Source organism: Cryptomeria japonica, chromosome 4 (assembly GCF_030272615.1).
Source record: "Cryptomeria japonica chromosome 4, Sugi_1.0, whole genome shotgun sequence".
In the NCBI taxonomy this organism is placed as follows: Eukaryota; Viridiplantae; Streptophyta; class Pinopsida; order Cupressales; family Cupressaceae; genus Cryptomeria; species Cryptomeria japonica.
The window spans coordinates 200,358,833-200,379,319 of record NC_081408.1 but is presented as its reverse complement, the minus strand read 5'-3'; positions in this window follow the sequence as shown (position 1 = coordinate 200,379,319).

Here is a 20,487-nt window from a genome sequence, read left to right as displayed (position 1 = left end):
GGATGCAATGTGTGATGACTGATGTTATTTTCCATGTATGGATGACTTATGCACTATTTTTGTACCTTTGTGGAATATGTATGGATGTATTTTTTTTGTATTTTTGATGCATTTATGATATGAAATGGATAAAATGCTTGATATGAAGCTTGATATAATGCAAATGTACTAACCAATGAATGCAGGATGTAGCATATGTGTTTGGATATCGGAGCACTAGACTGAACTGACTATCCGAACTGACGGAAGAAATATTAGTAAGAAGAAAATGAGAAAGAAGACAGTTAAAGATGAAGAAAACTTGCTTTCAGTAATGCACTTTGTAGGTGAGAACCTTTATTTTTATGTAGCAAAATGGATGCGTAGCATCATGGCATTGAAGGCCAGAGCTGAAATGCAACCCTTTTTGCAAAAGACAGACACATCACAGACAAATGACAATCACAATCAAGAAAAGGACCATGATCCATCCCGGTCACTCTAAATCACTCAGTGACATCATCAAGCAACATAGGAACATGATTGAAGCCAAATATAAATCAATAAAAAGATAAGATGCACAAATTCCAACAAATCAGACAAACATCTTGATCTTCATTGTCAAAAGTTGAAAGTGTTGAGAGGACGATCATGCTGTCTGGTTTCAGGAAATGTGGTACCCCGTCTAAGACAGGACACAGTCTGGTTTCGAGGATACCACACCCTATATAAGACCCATGATAGTAGAGACAAGGACAAATGATTTTGATGGTAACGTTTGATTGTTAGGACAATTGTGATCAGTTTGAATGTTTGGTGTTGATTGAAAAAGTTCATCTGGTTAAAGGATGATGTCATTAAAGCACAGTGTTCGATTGATTGCGAGGCATTGGATGGATGCTCAGTGATCTGTCTATGCACAAAGGGGATCCTTTATTGCAAAATGCTTATTTTTGGAGTTTAATGTTTTTGAAATGTTTTTGCGTTCATTTTTTTTAGGGCTTTTTATGATTTTTAGGGATTTTCATTTTTTCAATTTTTTAGATTTTTTTTCAGGACATTATTCGATTTTTTTGAGATTTTTTCAGGACATTTTTAAATGTTTTTGAGATTTTTTTAGGACATTTTTCAATTTTTTTATGAAATTTTTTCAGGACATTTTAAATTTTTTTATTTTTAGTTTTTAATGACTTTGCCCCCAGTGTCTAGCAAGGCAAGGAATATGATAGGTGAATAAATAGGCTTGCTGAAATGATGGTGGATAGAGGGAAGACAAAGGCCTTTTATCGTGGAGACAATACGGATGCAATTTCCAAGGGCTATTGCGTGATGGGACAAGAGACTGGATATGACAATGTAAAGCAGGAACATGGCATGAGGGACATGTCAAGAGGTTTTTGAAACTATGTTTTGCATTTTGTGTCCTTATGTCAAATCAAGATCAAGGAATGAAAAAGAGTGTATGGATAGTGATAAGATATGGATAGGATAAGCAAGACCAAGAATGGATAAGGGAAATGGACTGAAGGTCAGGATTGGCTAAAGGATAGTGGCAAAAAGTTGCAAGAAGCTAGGGAATATGGATGAAAGGTTGTAATAAGCAAATGGATAAATGACCAAAAGCTATGATAGACTGAAAGCTGCAAACAAGATGCATGATGCTCATGATGATCCTCAGCCTTGTCAAGATCAAAGGTGGAAAAGGGAAACTAGACATGAGGGACAATAGGATATGAAGGGTAATGACAGGGGTTCGATAGGATAATGAAGGGCAATAAGATATGAAGGAGGAAACCTACCCCCAAGTGTGGTGTGCAAGAAGTTCATAAATTACACATGACGCCTGTTTGCCAGGTTTTCACCAGTGGACGAATTATTTTTCTTTACTTTACTTTTTTTTTTTTCTTTTGTCTTTTTTTTTTCACTTTTTTTTTTGTATTTTGACTTTCTCAATAGAAGATGGACACATGATAGGGGATGGAAGAAGGACTCAAGCATCTTTTTGTTTGGAGAGTAGCCTTGAAAAAAAAATGAACCATGACCTTTAAAAGTATGCTCAAAGACGTTGGTAGGATAAGGACATGGAAAATAAGATGAAATTAAGGAAAGGATTTATGCAAAGGATTGGACCAAAGGATCGAAGGATGGAAAATATGCATTGGATAATGGATAGGGTATTGGAAGAATTGTGCTTGAGTGGATAGAAATTTTGGCAAGATCAACATTGGCACACACCTTGAGTGGTGATGGACTAATGGAGGACAAATGTATTTTGGATATTGAGATTTTGATGGAGGAAAGGCTATGGATTTTGGGACATAAGGGCCCAAAATGGATGAAGAAGGTGGTGGAGAAATAGACTTGGAAGGTTTGGATGGAGGAATAGCAATTTTGGATGCCAAGTTGGATGTTTCCTTTTGTGCTTCAAGGAGCCGCTTAGGAACCCACATGGTTTTTGATTTTTCATGCTTTTGTGGTTCCTTGGAGTGCATTGCTTGCACAAGGGATTTAGGAACCCATATATATTTTGACTTTGCTTTATTTTGCTCAGTGGGCCTTTGTGGCCTTTTGTATTTTTCTTTTTCTTTATAGATCATATTGTTCTTTGTTTTGTCATGTCGATTAGATTGGACATGTTGATCTTTGAATACAAGTGGATTGCTAGACTTATGATGCTTATACTTGGCATCCAAATTGCTTGGAAGAGGGAATGAATGTTGGTGTGGATGGGAATGATATGGAGGCATGTGGGATGGATGGAAGGTTCTCCAAGATGTGTGCCTTTGCTGATGTTGCATAGGAGATGGAGGGATATAGGGACCTAGAATGGATGGTAGCGATGATGGGGAAGGTGGACCTTTGGATTTTGACTTTGAAGGGATACCAATGCCTTGAGTGTGAGATTTGCAGCCATGACCCTAAAGATCTTCTTTAACATGAAAGGATGCTTGCTTATGGAGATCTACTCCTTTGCCTTTATGAATATCTTGACTTGTAGGATACTCTTTTCTTTGGGAAGAAGACACGAGTCCATTATGAGGTAGATATGATATGAGAGAAATGATGAGATTTTGAAGTGGATCAGATTGCACCAAAGTGGAAGAACCCATTATGCATGTCAAGGGTTCATGAACATCTTGCATTGACATGTTAGAATCATGAGGAGGATTAGGATCATGAGGGGGACTAGGATTGTGTAGTGGACATGGTTCAATGACAGGCTCTTCAAGAGATGGAATGGGAGACATAATGGGATCATCAAAAGGAATGAGATCTTGGAGTGTATATGCTAGATTAAGACAAGGAGATGGAAGAACAAAAGGATCTTGTGGAGGATTTAAAGAAATAATTTGATCTTGACAAGGAGGAAGATCATTGGAATCCTCTTTAAAGGTGCTTTGCTCTTGACTTTCAATGGGATCATCGGAAAGGATGGAAAGGATATCTTGATCTTTCTCAGGAAGTGGAATGTCAATGGGATTTGAAAGGACATTGTGTTCATGAAATGGAAGGGGATTGTTTGGGATTGGATGAACTGGGATATCTTGATCTTGCTTAGGGAATGGAGTGTCAATAGGACTTTGGATAGGATGGACAAGAATATGGGAATCATCGTGAGTGTCTGGGAAAATGGAATCCTGGTCAATAATTGGATGGGATGATAAGGTTTCAGGATCTTGATCTTGATTTGTTTTAAGACACATTTCTTCATGCTCTAAATTATCCTCTTGACATGGGGTTGGACTTTGGATATGCATGGGGGATTCTGACAAGGGATCAATGATTTGGCATGAAGGGGATGCACTTTGAACATTTGTGATAGATTTTGGCAAGGAATCAATGCTTGAACATGAGGAAGAGTGACTTCAAATGGGGTCCTCTAAAATAGGTAATGGCAATAAAGTGCATGGTGGCATTGGGTCTTGTATTTCTAAAACATGACAAGGATGTGCATCATGAATTGGATTATATTGGCAATCAATTATGGATAGCCCTTGGATAATTGCATCCTTGGATGTATTATTTGATGAGGACAACATGGAAGGTTCTTGGGAAACTTCTAAAGGTATAGGGATAGATGCCACTGGAGAGTCAATTTGTTTGCAGGGGGATGAGACATTGCTAGACATAAGTGTATTATCTTTATCTTCCTCAAAGAATTCACTTGCTCGTTTCCTTAAGATCATTGCAATAAAGCCACCTTTCTTTCGAGGTTTTGACATGATTAGATCTGGAATTTGAACTTGTTTGGAAAGGAGTTGGTCTTGGTTTAATGTCAAGTTTTGATATTGGAATTGGTTCAATTGTTCTGACATCTTTGAAACTTGGGCTGGTGTGTGCTACAAGTTTTGTTTTTGAATGTTTGATTGTAGTTGTTGACATTGATATGTTGATTGAACTTGTTGATATTCCACCATTGGTTGAACTATTTGTTGACATTGTATAGTTGGTTGGACATATTGTTGAAATTGAACCATTGGTTGCATTGGTTGAATATGTTGAACAATTGGTTGTGATGGTTGAAAATCTGATTGATAGTAAACACCTTGTTCTTGTTGTGGAGGCACGTAATGTTGAAATTGATGTTGTCTCTTTTCTTGAAATTGTTTCATCATCTCTATTTGTGAGAGGAGAGCTGGTATGTCTGATTGTTCAAGAAGAGATCTTACATCAATTGGCTCAATATTTAGATTTCAACCTTGAAATTTTTGCAACATTTTGGACATTTGTGATCTATTCTTCTGAATGTTTTTCACTCTTTGTTCCAATATCTCATTTTCTTGAGCTAGCTTCTCCTCTAGTTTTTGTATTTGGAGACTTGTTTCATCATAAAAAGTTTGATCAATATTGCCTTGTTGTTGGGTTGGATAGAATTGTGATTGCCTTGGATTAAAATTTGATTGCATTGTTGGTTGATACATCAAACTTTGTTGCATCACTGGTGCTTGGAACCTTGTTTCAATAGACATGTCACTATGCAAATGCAATATTTTTGGAATTTTTGATTTTAAAAGGATGATGTATGAAATGCAACTAAATGCAAACTAGATAGATGAAAATGCAATCTATGGCAAGAATGCAACCTATGTTTTTGGTTGTTTTTGAAGATTTTGACAAACTTTTTGGAGTGCAAATCTAAGAAAGAGACCCTTAGGAAATTGAAATGATGTCTAGACCTCAAACGACAAAAGAACCAAGTGACAAAAGGACAAGATGACAATGCCTCCCCTATATGCTTGGATACTAAGCTAGGTTTGACGAAATGACATAGATGACAAAAAGAGAAAAGGTTTGATAAGGTCTAGACTTCTTAACAATGACTTAGGGTTTATTCAAAGATTTGGATTACTCAAGTATGACAAAACCTAGTTTTGACGCTATATGCTAAGGGACAATTACTATGCACGTGACCCTAATTTGATATGACAATGACCTAAGCTTGATGAAGAGACCTAGGGTATGCAAATGCAAATGTATGACAATGGTATGACTCTAATGCAAGAGGACACATGCAAACGGATGACCCTTATTGATATGCAAAAGGAGTATGACTTAGGTGAAACCTAACCTTGATACTTGACAATGAATTTTGCAAAATGCAACGCAAGATGAACCTAAATGTAAGTGACATGAATGTTGAGACAAGATTTTGAACAATGTTTGACAGCCATGCTTTAGGAAGACAATCTTCGAATCTTGTTGAACTTGTGTTGGATGAATGTCTCTTGTGCTTAATCTTATGTTAGATCAATTTGTTTTGCTTTTTGAAATGGGATGCAATTCAACTTTTGACAAGAAAAGAATACAAGATATTACAACTTAGACTCAAGACACTCATGCTCATTTCCACATTTCTTATGGTAGGCAAAGACATTAGGTACTTGAGAGGTAGACTCATTATGGGATTCAAGGAGAATACATAGATGCTTGACCCCACAAGCTCCCCTCCACGACACTCACTTCTCAGGGCAGCCAAGCATTAGTCCCCATGGAAATCTCCCCATGGTGAACTTAGTATCTCTTCCAAGTATCCAAATTTGTCCTTCTCAAGCAACTAGAAGGGTTTTTGGCCTCTAAAAACAAGGTGTTTAGTCAGGATTTCTATTAAGTGTTACTCCTTGATGTCACGCAAGCGTGATTGAGACATTAAGCCCATCAAGATACCAAAAAAATGTAGTTGCACAAGCACGATTTAGACCAAGGGGCCCTACTTAGATGTTGATATGAGAAAGAGTTCAAGGGTCATCACTTCCCAAGTAACTGCAATTCCCACGTAACACTTCCTTCAAAGCTTTCGCTCATCAGGTATTTGTTTATAGTGAGTTAGAATGCCAAGGAATTATAGCCGTACTCACTTTAGGTCATTCCCTTCTCACGATTATCACTTGCTTGCAAAAGCAAAGTGGTCGGGAAGGCAGGCCCTCTAAATGTGACACACAATCAACAACACAAGCATGGTATCAAAGATCTGGATTTCTAATCACCCTAAGAAGGATGAGAGCATACTCTCCTACTCCAATGTCATACTTAACAATCAAAGCAAACAAATGTTCATTCCAACCTATTTATAAATCACTAAGTGCCTAATTAAAAATCATAAACACAAAAGTTTGGTTGTTTCTCCAAGGCAACCTGCAAAACCCAAGTTAAAGGTTTGATTTGTTGTATTTGACCATCGATTCTGCATAACACATGTTAGTAGTTTGATTTATAGTCTTTGCCATGCGTATGCCAAGATTCTGCACAAATAATTAGTACCAAAATCCAAAGCACAAAAAATAGAATGCAAAAACACCAAAAAATTTCAAGTAAACATTGCATTTTTTACCTCTCTTCTAGACTTTACACAGGCGCAAAACTCATGACACAGGCGCAGAACCCATGACACAAGCGCAGAATGTCACCTACACAAGTGCAGAATGCTCAACACAGGTGCAGGTTGCATCACACAGGCGCAGGAGTCTCCAGAATACCCTGCACGACCCTGTTTTTGGGTTTTTTGGCCTACAAATCAACTTGAGAGCACTCAAAACACCATAAAGAGGTTAAAAGGTTAGTTTTTCATGTCGGGTTCACCAATTAATGTAGTATAGGAAATAGGAATCATCAAAACAAGTAGATCAAAACACTAGACATGATAACTCAATCATAAGAGCACTCATTGCAATGAACCTATCCTAAGCACACTCAATAGAGACATGAAAACAAAGCATTCAATGGCAAATATTCATGCAAACTAGATGACGATTTGGATGCTTCTTCCATGTGGCTCCATTGTTCTTCTTTCTTCTCCCAATAGGTTTGTTGTGGATCTCACCTTCAAGTGCATATGCCTAATTATGAAACCAAGATTGATATTTAAGAATACTCGAAGCATAAGTTCAATAATCTGATCAGGGATTAGCGGCTAGGAATCAAGGGGTTTGATTGAAGAAATTCATCCAATTTATAGAAGAATTGGAGAGATGACAAGATTAGCATGATAGTGATTCGAATGGAAATTCAAATCAAGAATAGCAAAATTATGACATGTCTATGACAAATTGCTATGCAAGGATTTTATGACAATTTATGACAATTTTCTATGTCAAGAATTTATGACATGAATTTGAAATAGAAATAGACATTTAGGAATTTAAGAGAAATTAGAAAATTAGGTTAGAAATGATGACTTGGAAATTAGGAAATTGATGCAAATTAGGTAAATTAATTAATAATTTCTCATTCATTAATTAATTTACAAAAATAGGAGGAATTAATTAGCCAATTAAATAAACATTTAATTGTGATAAGAAGACTTAGGATAAATAAATAAATTATTTAACCTAGAGGGAAAATGACAAACAAGATTAAATGAATAAATCATAAAACCTTGGAAGATGAATTAGCCATGCAAGAGCGACAATTAGGTCTTGATGATAGATAATTAATGTCGATTTGATCATGATTTTGAATTGATAAATGACCAGTGTTGATAAATGATTTGATTGAGGTTGGTTGACAAAAATCAATGACAAATTGACCAAATTGACATGATTGAAAAGGACAAGGATCGATGACGAATCGATCGCAATATGACAAGATTGACAAGGACAAAGATCGACCAAAATCATGACTGAAGATTGTTGTCAACAAGACCAAATTCGAAGGCGAGATGATAGAAGAATGTAGAAGAATGACTCGATGTTCACAAATGACAAAGATCAAGTGTGTGACATAGGAGAAATGTTAATGCTACGCAAAAACCTAAAATAAGGCAATGCGCAAATGTTAAAGTATGACTCCGCAAGTGTTGACCATTTTTAGGTGTCTACACTTATTATTACAAATAAATCATCTACTGCAGACAACACAAATCACACCGAAAATAAGAGGTGGATAATTGGCTAAGAAAGGAGATAGCTGGAGTTATGCTACAGGAAATGTGGATCTAAACTGAAGAACAGTCATAACATACTGTGGTAGTATTTACAATGTCAATGTCCACCTAAGTTAGACATCGATAGTATCACTTGATTTCTCCTCTTATGTTGTTCCTTGTGCTTCTTAGCTTTTCTGCTTGTTCAATCTTTAGTCATTTTTTTTAGTATCTTTTCCTTCAACTAGCATGATAGGCAAATATCCACCACAACATCATTTATTCCCTGCAGTACAAAAGAAATAACATAGAATAACATACATACACATTTTATTTAATCAAGACATCTATTAATTTTGCATATGATCTTTCCCTAAATAATTTGCATGGCAATAGGAATAAATCACATGGCTACAGGAATAAAATGGCAAAGATAAAACATGTTTTAATAGGTTCAGGCTAACATATGAAATACATATAGTAAACTTCTAATACATCATTACTACTATTATGTAAATCAAAAGATGACAAAAGCTCAAGAGTTCTAAGGATAAAAGTATGACAATGTCTCATCTCATCATGCCCCCCAACTTTAAGATCTTGTTGATCCTCCAGCAAGAGGAAAATTTATGATTCTTGCACTAATTCTTAGGTCACCAATGGTTCCTTGACCTGTTCCTCCTGAACCTAAATTCCAATAAAATCCTTTAATCTTTTCCAGCCTAGACCATCTGGCTTCTTCTATAACTACTTCATAGGTATTATCCATAGTCTTACATCTTAGTAGTGGCTACATAAGAATAGGAGGTTGAAAGATCAACAGTACCCATTTATTGGTCTTCTCTCTACCGAGTTGTATATATATTTGGGGGCTCTTTGCATAGCTACCTAGAAATTTGGTAGTGAATGAGGCTCTCCCTGCTTCAATTCTTTTGGCAAGTTATTCTACCACTGAGTTAAACCATCTATTGCACCTGCACTAACAGTCTGACCTAAATGCTCATATACCTGGTATATTTCCTCCCTCGTCGATAGCACTAGACTGCTAACATCATTTCTTAGCAATAATTTTTGCCATTCATAATAAAGAAGTCTTGGCTCTTTTGCTTCTAGAAACAATTCTCCTTCATGTGGCAACCCTGTAACTTCAGCTATCCGCTAGTCCGTATCAATGACCCTTAATCCTTTATCAATAGATTCTTCTTCATTGAAGGTGTTGTTCTCAAATTCTGATTCCCTTCTCTCCTCCCTATTAGGAATACAATAAACTTTGTTTGCATATGAAGAGGACACCAATAAAGAATATAACTCCATAAAAACATATAATAATTTTTTAAACAAAACCTTCTACACTTCAAACTTATCCAAAGTTCAGGTGGGTATACCTTCTATGAAACTTTCACACTTTAAAATTTGAGATCCATAGTAATACAATGCTAGAAACCTATGGACTTCATCACCTTAACAAAACTGAAACATTAAAAGAAAAGATTATACTCATTTTCAGTATTGATCTCCAAGAGAAATAAAAAGAAAACCATGACTGATACCAGTGCCTTATCCAACCTACAAAGTCATCTAAATCTAGCAAGGATTCCAAAAATAAACATCCCCATACATCTCATTACTTCATCTTTTATTAACCCTATTTATGCCTAACATATATTAGAGTTCTTTCTTGTTAAACCAAACACTGTCTATCAAATTCAAAGTTTCAAACAAATAATTTACTAGCAGAGATGTTTCATGCATATTTAATTCCTCTCCTGAAGAGAAAAGCTAAGAACATCTCCATAAAGATTGCATTACAATCCGTGTTCAATTGAATAACCCTAGACTATTCAAATGAAACCTATAAATTACTGAAAGCACACTAGAAGACAACACAAGTTTTAGGCTCTAAAGGTTCTGATCTATATATTGATATTCATAAAATAACTTTACATGACTCAAAGTATTCTCTATAATAACTAGAAAAACCCTGATATATTTCTGTAGAGTTTCTTTACAAGAATTCTTGTGATCACCCTTTCATTAGTCCTGGTATCCATTTATAAAATTATGGATGCATACAATCTTTGGACATTCCTAAGAATAATTAGTTACAACCATAACTCCTTTCAAAAAAAAAATAGTTACAAGTCCTCTTCGGTCTCAGTAGCCTTTACGATTTGTTGCTACTCTGTAGCATCTTCTAACTACTTCAGGATTTCTTCTTCTTGCACCGCATACTTATTGGTCCATTCTTGGAACATGTCATCAACAAGCCATGAGTAGCTAACAATTTTCTCCTTTAATTTAGATAACCTTTTCCAAGAGTTTCTCACTTTCCTAACCTTTGATTCAAAAAAGCCGTAGTGTGACTTTATCTTTTCAATTTCTTGAATTATTTTAACAAACAGAGATGTGTCATCTTTGTTAATGATTTCATTCACCCTTAAAGACAAATTAGCTCCCAGCTCATCAAGCCATACCTATTTGTCCTTCAACTGATTTTGGTTAACAAAACCCCTAGGAAACAATTCAAATTTATGCTCAGTATATTCCTTCCTGTACAAGTTAGCCTTCCTCTCTATATTGGCTCTTCCTTTTACTAGCTTGGTTAGGCTTTTTTCTAACTCACATGTGGATTTAATAATTGCATCAGATCCTGCTTCATCATAGGATGCACACAAAAGTTTTAAATCCACTTCTCTTGGCATCCACTTATTCAAAATAGGTTCTAAAATAGCCTTGTCCTCATTCAACTCACACAAAGTATCCAAAATTCTTTTCATATTAGTGTGCACAGTGGGGGTCTCTATTGTATCAGGAAAACTCAAAATTGTGGCCTTTACCTTCTCTTCATATTTATTTGCAAATAGGGCTTGAGCCTGTTTCAACTTTTCCAACTCATGTTGAATAGTCTCAGCAGGTTGAAAACAAGAAGGCATAGGATAGGGGGGAAATCATATGATAGGACTGGTAGGTGAAGGTCTTGCTGGAGAAGATGCAATCATCAGGGTAGAGGACTCACCTCCTTAGTGTTGTCCTACTATTTGACTCTGTAGTCTAGCAATGATACTATCCCTATTGGCTACCTCCTCTTTGGCTTCATTATAAGCCTTTAGAATTGTTTCTAGTTTCACTTGGAGATTATCTCTCTTTTGCTTCTTTCTTGGCCACTGCTACACTGAATTTTGTAGTTTCTAAAACTGTGCTGGTAGCTTCTACCACCCCTCTATCCTGAACTCTCTTCACTATCATACCTCCTAAGAAACTGGATTCTGAGGTATCTTTCCTCTTTCTACTTTCATCCCTCTTCAAGGAACACATGACCAAAGCAGCATTATCCTTGCTAAATGTCACTCCCTCCAAAGCCTTGGTCTCTTTCCTGACTGCTTCAAGCACCAAGGCATCTACTATATCCCATTCAAGGAGGATTAGAATACCAACCTTTGAAACCATTTCCCTTCCTACTTCAGGAGTGATGGCTTGACATTCTGCCATCATTTCTTGTTTCACTTCCTCCTCTACTGAAGTGGCATCTTTGTGAGGTTGCTCAATCTTTCTCTTTTCACACCTTGCCTTGAATTTCTCAATGTTTTTCTTCCATACAAATTGCATGAAGGCCCCTATTGTGACAAAATTTCTATCAGCTAGGAACTCTTCACTAGCTTGCTTGACAGCAGGGTCTAACTCTTTACCTTTGAACGCATCCATAGTTAAGTTCATCTCGACACTGGATGGCTCTTCTAGCATTCCCTCTTGTGTCTCCTCATATGTGTAAGAAATATCTCTGAGGCTTCCCAAATGCAACAATTGTTTTTCTACTCTCTGTTCATCTCCTATATGGATAGGGGATTGAGATGGAGAGTATAAATGTTCACCTATTTGCACTTCCTTCCCCACCTTTTTCCTTTTAGGGGACTCTTGGATGTCAATGGCATCTTCAATGGCTCTCTTCCCTCTTGAAGTAGAAGGCTCACCTGTTACTCGCATCAACACACTGTATTTGGACTTCTAATGCATTACATAATTGCCTGGAGGGATGGCCTTAGCAAAGGCAGGCTTGGCTAGAACCAACTTAGCCTTATCAAGATTATCTCTTATTATAGCTTCCCTCTTCTCCTTCAAAGTTTGTATTAAATCTTAAAATAAAGAATTAAGAATTTGATCTTTTCCTCAAAGGGATTAAAGCTAGATAGAGGGTCATAACTGCTGTCAAATTGATGAATGAAATCTAGACCCTTCTTGTAGGCTACCCACTTTTCTTTCCTTAATTCCTCCTCATCCAAACTGAATTCATTTCTAATTAGATCCTTGAGGATATGAAATTTATGTGGCCTACCTTTGCATATTTCTCTTCTCCTGAACATGTCATTGAAAAAATCCTTAGGGTCAGAAAACCTTGTTACTATAGTAGGCAACCTATATGGTTGAAAGAAATCTTCAAAGTACTTCCAAACACCCTTGGTGATCACAAATTGATGGGCCATGGTAACAGTTGGGAAAATAATCCCTTTCCCCTATTGGTTATCTTTGCCTCCTGCACACCTCCAATTTGCCTTAGGACCTCTACAATTCCTATCTTTAATGGGACTTGATAGGGCAATAAATATGGAGTACCTCTAAAATCATAAACTCTAAAAAACTGTAGAGATAGGGTACAAGTATATGTCACCCCAATTGTGCACAATCTTGATGCCTTCAGCAAATTCCTTAGGCCTAAGGAACTCTATAGGAGCTTTGGGGATCCTAGGGTTCTCTGAACATAAAAGAATCCTAATCTTAGATGTAAAGCATCTATCAAATTTTAGATAGCTCGCATCCTCTCTATCCCAGGACAAAATAGTGCTCCATAGTTGCATAGGCATCTCTTCACCATGCTTTTCCTTGACTAAGTCCATTTCACTAGCAAAGTAATCAACACCTTTGAACAAAAACATGTGCATGAGAAGAGAGTACCATCCAAATGGTCTATATACCTTACCAATTCTTATCCCCATCAGTCTTGCATGTATTGCATCTATGAGATAAGGTGCATAATCAAATGTAACTACCAGGGAGGGGTTCAGAATCTGTGCTATCATCAACATATAATGGGTTGGCATGGTGCTTTCAACATCTTCCCCAAAAATTTGACATAGTGACCAATACATGCCTTTAGCCCTTAGGTTAAAAAAAATTAGAGAGAAAGGTTCCATGGTACTAGGGCCTACAATAGTTAGCCCTCCTATTTTAACAAAAAACTCTTTCAATGGTCCACTCCTAAGGTGATCCCTTTGTACATTGTAAACCAGGGCCAGGGTATCAAATTTTATGGGCTCTAAATAATTATACACCTTACTGAGCTTAAACACCTTTCTAAACTCATCATCATTAATCTCAATTAGGGTTCCTCCCTTCACATTCCTAATGCATTTGGCAACTGGGTCATAATTGTGTGCAATCTGGGTTAACAAATCAACATCCATGAAAACCCTAGGGACTATGAGTTATCCTACGTCCAATTCCCATATACTATTTATTGGGGCAAGGGCATGTCTCTAACTGAATCCTACTTTGAAAAGACCCAAACCTGATATCCCTATCTGTGGATCCCTCAACCAGTTGCCCCTATCATAAATTGTTTCCAATCCTCAGACGGGGGGCTTTAGGTACCAATTCTTTAATTTTTGCTGCAACATTTGTGGACATAGTCAATTGTTCCAGGAAATCATCACATATGTTCCTATCCTGATAATTTACCTTCCCTATAAAATCCCTTCTTGGTGCAATCCCGGTAATGCAATTATATAAATCAAGGCTCAAACAAAACTCTGATGAGGAAAGAACATGGTAATACCAATTTTTAAACTGTAATTAGCAAGCAAGATACAAAAACCTATTACTTGCCTGAAGAAAATCGCTCTGCACCAGCTCCTCTACAACAAACTCATTGAAATGGTGTCGATATTCAATTTGATATGGAAATTAATATGACAACTTGGGATTGAATTGAGACATTAACCTGCATTCTTTGGCCATCAATTTAGAATTGAATTCGCAAATCAAATTCAAAAAATGGGCTCCAATGGATCACAAGCTTTTCTAAGTATTTCACTGTTTCGTTGTTTCGCCATTTCGCAAAGCTTAAAACCCTCGCACTTTTTCTTCATGAAGCAATGACACTCATCAGATCTTGGCAACTTGCACTTCCTTTACTTCCCCTAGTCATTCTATATTAGCAATTGGCCCCACCCTCTCTTCGCTACTTCGTGAAGGGTAAACCTTGCATACTTTGATCACACGAAACAACGTTGGCCACCTAATCAATTACCACCCACTCAATGTTTACTGCCTACGGTGACTACCAGTCTACTTCACTAATCGTGCATTACCATCATTGCTAGCGGTTTTTGCTACTTTGCAAAGGCTAACTACCTTGCATCTTTGGGCTGCAAAAAAGCACCCATCACTGGATCAATCTCGAGATGTACAACCTTTAATGCACTTGAACCTTTAAAGTGGGGCCCTGACACAAAAACTACCTTCTTTTCTCTATCATGAATAAATGAATGTTACGTGTCAGTTAGCAATTTGCCCAAGAACTCCTTCGGGCCCCAATTTAGGACTGCCATGTGTTCCATTTCACCCTAGTTTTCAACACCATCAAAGTGGGCCCTCAACAATATTTTGGAGCCACGTGTTTCTGACAGGCAATCTTTTACCTAGCCAAATGATCCAACTGTCTTGTTGCATCATCTACCATGTGACTACCATTTCCTTTTGTTGCTTAGTGAATGGTAGGCCTCGTTTGGTTTGAGGCTGCAAATCAATGCGGGCCGTTCGATCAACTACAAGTTGATCGGTCTTTAAAATCATGACTTGCCTATCTTTTGGGCCCACCAACCTTTCACCATTTCATAGACTTTAAATCTCAAGCAACTTTTCCTCGCGAACTAATGTGAACCATTGGGTCGTGTCTAAATTGATCACCTATTAATTCCTTCGTGACCACTTTGGCTGGGCCCTCCACCTTTTCGCTACTTCACTAATGGTAAACCACATATCATTTCCAGCTACGAATCCGTGCACACTGTTGGATCAACTCCAAGTTGATCAGCCATTAACCAAAGAACTGCTTACCTCTGGGACCCACCCATTGTTTTGCTATTTCGCAGACTTTAAAACACACGCATCTTGGGCAAGCGAATCAATGTGAGCCGTTGGATCTAATACAAGATGCATTTTATTTACGTTACAAATCATCCTTCTGTTGGGCCCATTTACCTTTTCGCTACTTCACAGAAGGTAAACCACGGGCATCTTCTCCCGGCGAAACAACGTGCATTGCAGGATCAACATTGACTTGCATGATTGTTAAGAAGACCAACAAAGATTTAAAAAAAGACATAGGTAAAGGCATAAAAATTAAAAATATATTTAAAACCCACCTAGGAAAAACCTAAAGGGGGGACACCTTCATGATGGACTGACCCTTCCACCTAAGTGAAAAAAGATAATGCAAAAACATAACTCAAGGGCTTTTAGAACCAAAGAAAGGTCCAAAATCAAAAACCTTAAAACCCTTCTTGGCACAAAACTCAGAGACAACATGAAAAAATAAACCCAACCTAGCAGATTTAACCAATTAAGGAACAAGAAAATCCAATTTTGAAAATAGTGACAACTGAAGGAATGCATAAACTCTACAACAATTTCTTCATTAAAATCCCTGATTTTCAAAAAGTAATCAATCCAGCCATGTTGTCTAAAATAATGCTCACAAAGAGCATCCTACAGCAACACGTCATGGACTGTTGGTTCATGGTGGACTGGATCTCCACCCATTTCTTACTCTGTTAGTATAGCACACTCTACAACTGAGAAACGGAGAACCAAAATATCCTACAAACTTGAAAATTGAAAATTCCATACATATCTCCAAATTTGGTGGCATAATTTATTGCTTTCTTGTGTGAAAGAATTTCTTATTAAAAACAATGATTGCAAGCAATAAATTCAGGGTACCAAAAAAGAACAAATAATTACTAACTTTGGAGACCGAACCATAAAACACCTCGCCCCCCCAACTTAACTTAGCACGTGTCCACAGAAGCTGGCAAGATTTAGGGGAGTGTACGCGGATTTAGGAAGGTAGTAATCATAATGAAATTGTAAATGTGTAATTAAAATAAAATACAATATATATATACCTGTAGTCGTACGAAAAGGAAGGCGAAATTAAATGAAATGACAGATAAGAAAATGAGATGGGATGTCAGGGATGAAAATTTATTTATGAAGAAGAATATTTCTATAAGACATGGAAATATTTTTGTGAAATGACGCGAAAAGAATTATGAAGTGGCAAGCATGTTCACTGCAGTGGCTATAGGAACCTTGCCTTCATTACTTCGCTCAATTGCAGTAGGAACGTGATCAGTTGTTGCAGGAACTTTATCAGTTACTACAGGACCCATTGTTTCATACTTTTGAGAAAATTGCTACAGGAACTCCTCCTTAGTGGTCGGCTTTTGATAAAGATACAATCAATGACCATTCACCAAAAGCTTAAACCGAATGGGGTCAATTGTGGTCAAACGAACAACTCCATTTTTGAAAACTTCTTCTATCTCATATGGACCTAACCATTTGGTTTGTAGCTTTCCCATAGTATCTTTATATCTGAAGTCATACTATATTGCCCAGTCACCGGCTTTGAACTTTTTCTCTTTGATATATTTATCATGCCACTTTTCTCACTGATTTTGGATAAGTTTTATCTACTGGACAACCATTTTCCTCCATTCATCCAAAGCATTCAATTGTTGAATACATTCTTTTTGTGCTTTAGATAGTATCATGTTTAATTGTAAAGTTGTCCTCAGAGTTTTATGCTTAAATTCAATAGGCATCATTGTTGCTTTTCCATAAACCATTTCAAAAGGTGTAAAACCAATTGGTGTTTTCCAAGTTGTTTTGTATGCCCAAATTGCTTCTGAAAGCCTATGAGACCAATCTTTTTATGAATAGATACTATTTTGGTAAGAATAGCCTCAAGCTCCCTATTTGTAACCTCTACCTGTCCATTACCTTGTGGATGATATGGAGTAGATGTTTTGTGCCTTAAATTGTATTCATTGACCAAAGCTGCAATCAATGTTGAAGTAAATTGTGGACCTTGGTCTAATACAATTTCTCTTGGTACTCCATATCTTGTAAATATCTTCTCATAAAGAAACTCGACCACCTTATTATCTCTTGCATGTGTCATGGTATGAGCTTCCACCCATTTTGTTACATAATCTGTACATACCAAAATGTAGGATTTGTCATTAGAAGGCAGATCAATTGGGCCAACAAAATTAAATCCCCATTTATCAAATGGTGCAACTAATATTTGTGGATATAATGGCATCTCATCAGATTTAGTAGGTCTTCCCATGCGCTAGCATATATCACATTTTCTTGCATACTATGTTGCATCCTTGTATAATGTGGGCCAATAATATCCTATATTTAATATTTTGAGTGTTGTTCTTTTGGTAGCAAAATATCCTCCACATGGCTCATCATGACACACATATAAGATATCATATGTTTCATCTTCCCTTACACATCTTCTCATGACTTGGTTAGGCCCAATATAAAACAAACAATCATCAATCCATGAGAAGTTAAATCTTTTTTCTACTAACAACCTTCTTTCCTTAGGAGAGAAATGAAGTGGCATTTTAGCAACAGCTAAATAGTTGGAAATATCAGCATACTAGGGAGTGTGAGCTTGTATAAGGAATAAATGTTCATCTGGAAAAGCATCATCTATTACTGTAGAATCTTCTTGTAACTAAAGTCTTGAAAGATAATCTGCAACCACATTAGACTTCCCCGGTTTATCAAAAACTGTGATATCAAATTCCTGCGTCAACAATAACTAGTGAGCTAATCTACCATTAATTGAAGGCTTATTCATGAGATATCTGATTGTGGTATGATCTGTATGCACAAATATGAGATATCCTATGATATAGTGCCTAAATTTTTTGAGTGCATATATAACGACTAACATTTCCTTTTCAGTGACTGTGTAATTCAACTTAGGCCGCTGTAAGTTCTTGCTAATATAATATATTGCACTTTCCAAGTTATCAATCTCCTATCCTAATACTACTCCTATTGTATAATCAAATGAATCTGTATGAATTTGAAATGGTAAAGACCAATTTGGACCTTTAAGAACTGGTGCTTGGGTCAAAGCATGCTTAAGCTTCAATAAAGCTTCATTGCATGCAGAGGTCCACTTAAATTCCATAACCTTGGTAAGTAGTGAATATAAGGGACTTGAAATTTTGCTGAAATATTTGATAAACCTTCTATAGTATCCAGCATGAGCAAAGGAAACTTCTTACATCTTTTTGCTTCACAGATGCATTGATATATTGAATGACTTCAATCTTTGTTGGGTCAAACTGTATTCCTTTTATAGAGATACGATGACTAAGGAATATTCCTTCCTGCATCATGATGAAGCATTTCTCATTATTTAACGACAAACTATAGTCTTCACATCGCTGCAAAACTTTTTTCAAGTTCCCTAATGCTTGTTCAAATTTAGAACCATAAGTTGTAAAGTCATCCATATAGATTTCCATGATGTCTTGAGAAATATCAGAAAAGATATCAATCACTGCTCTTTGAAAAGTGGTTGGAGCATTACACAACCCAAAAGGAAGAACAAAATATGCATATGTGCCCGAAGGACAAGTAAATGTTGTCTTTTCTTGGTCCTCCAGGACTATATGTATCTGATTGTAACCACTGAATCCATCAAGAAATGAAAAATATCTTTTACCAGCCAAAGAATCCAATACCCGATCCACAAATGGTAATGGAAAATGATATTTTCTTGTTGTTAATTGAAAGGATCTATAATCAACACATACCCCCCATTTTCCTCCTTTCTTAGGAACTATTACCAAAGGTGATACCTATATACACATAAAATTGGCTATGAGTGATTAAATAAATATTATATATTTATTTAATGTTTATTCTTCTATTAAATAGTTCAGATTAATTAAAAAATAGGTTTTCAGGACCCGAAACCTTTACAACAAAGATAGAGAAAGAGAACCAAGAAGAACAATGCTTTAAAGTCCATATACAAAAAGACTACCCAAAAGACTAGCGAACAGAAAGAACAACTTAACAACAAAAAAATAGCAAAGAAATAGGGAAGGCGCTACATAGTAATTTTCTTCAGTAAATCCTCCGCCTTTATCACCAGCTCATCATAGGTGGCCCTGACAACTTTCAGGTCTTCTAGATCCTTGTTCAGTTTCTTTCCCTTCCTCTTGCCTCTTGTGCGGGTTCTGAGACCTTGAGCTTTCCTTGTTCCTTCAGCTTCCGGGTCTAAGTCCTAGATTTCCTTTTCATCATCTAGTTTGGTGATGAGGGTGTGGGTGTTGTTGGCCAAGATCTTTAGGATACTTAGGCTCTATTCAGTAATGTCTTCAAACACTCCTCAATTTTATCAATTTTGGTAACAGTGTCCAAGAGGGTTTTATCACTAGTGTCCGGAAGGCTTTTCCTTTCCAGTAAATCCTTTTCAATCCTCTCAAACCTGGGGTTGAAAGCATCTTTGATGTCTTCAGCTTTAGCAATGGTGTTTTTCAGGTCCTCAATATAGTCGACCATTGTATTCCCTTCCCCAGTATTAATGGTTTCCAAAATCAAGACTCTGTTACAGAGTTTTTTATATCCATCCACAGCTTTCTTGTAACCATTAATGAGCCACTCCATTGTTTCCATGAAACCATGCAAACCCTCGGGAGGAGGGCCAAATGGGGGAGCAGCTTTTCCTGGGGTAACCTGTTCCTCTTTAGGGATGTGGAGGGCGGAAATAGTGTTGGCAGCCCTAAGAGTCTCTTCCATGGTCTCCTTTGCCAGACTACGATCATCTTCCAGGGTCCTTGCTTGCTTGTCAGCTTCCGGTTCCTTACCAGTCTCCTCTTTTTTCTTGTACTTTTTCTGGGTCTGGGTATGGCCTTTTGTTTTCTTCTTCAGCAACCATTTAGGGTTATCCTTCTCAGAATAATCTGAGTCCTCCTCTTCTGAAGAGATGCTGATTAGGGGTCTGCTTTTTGGCTTTTTGCCCTTAGATGAAGAGGGTCTTGTTTTTC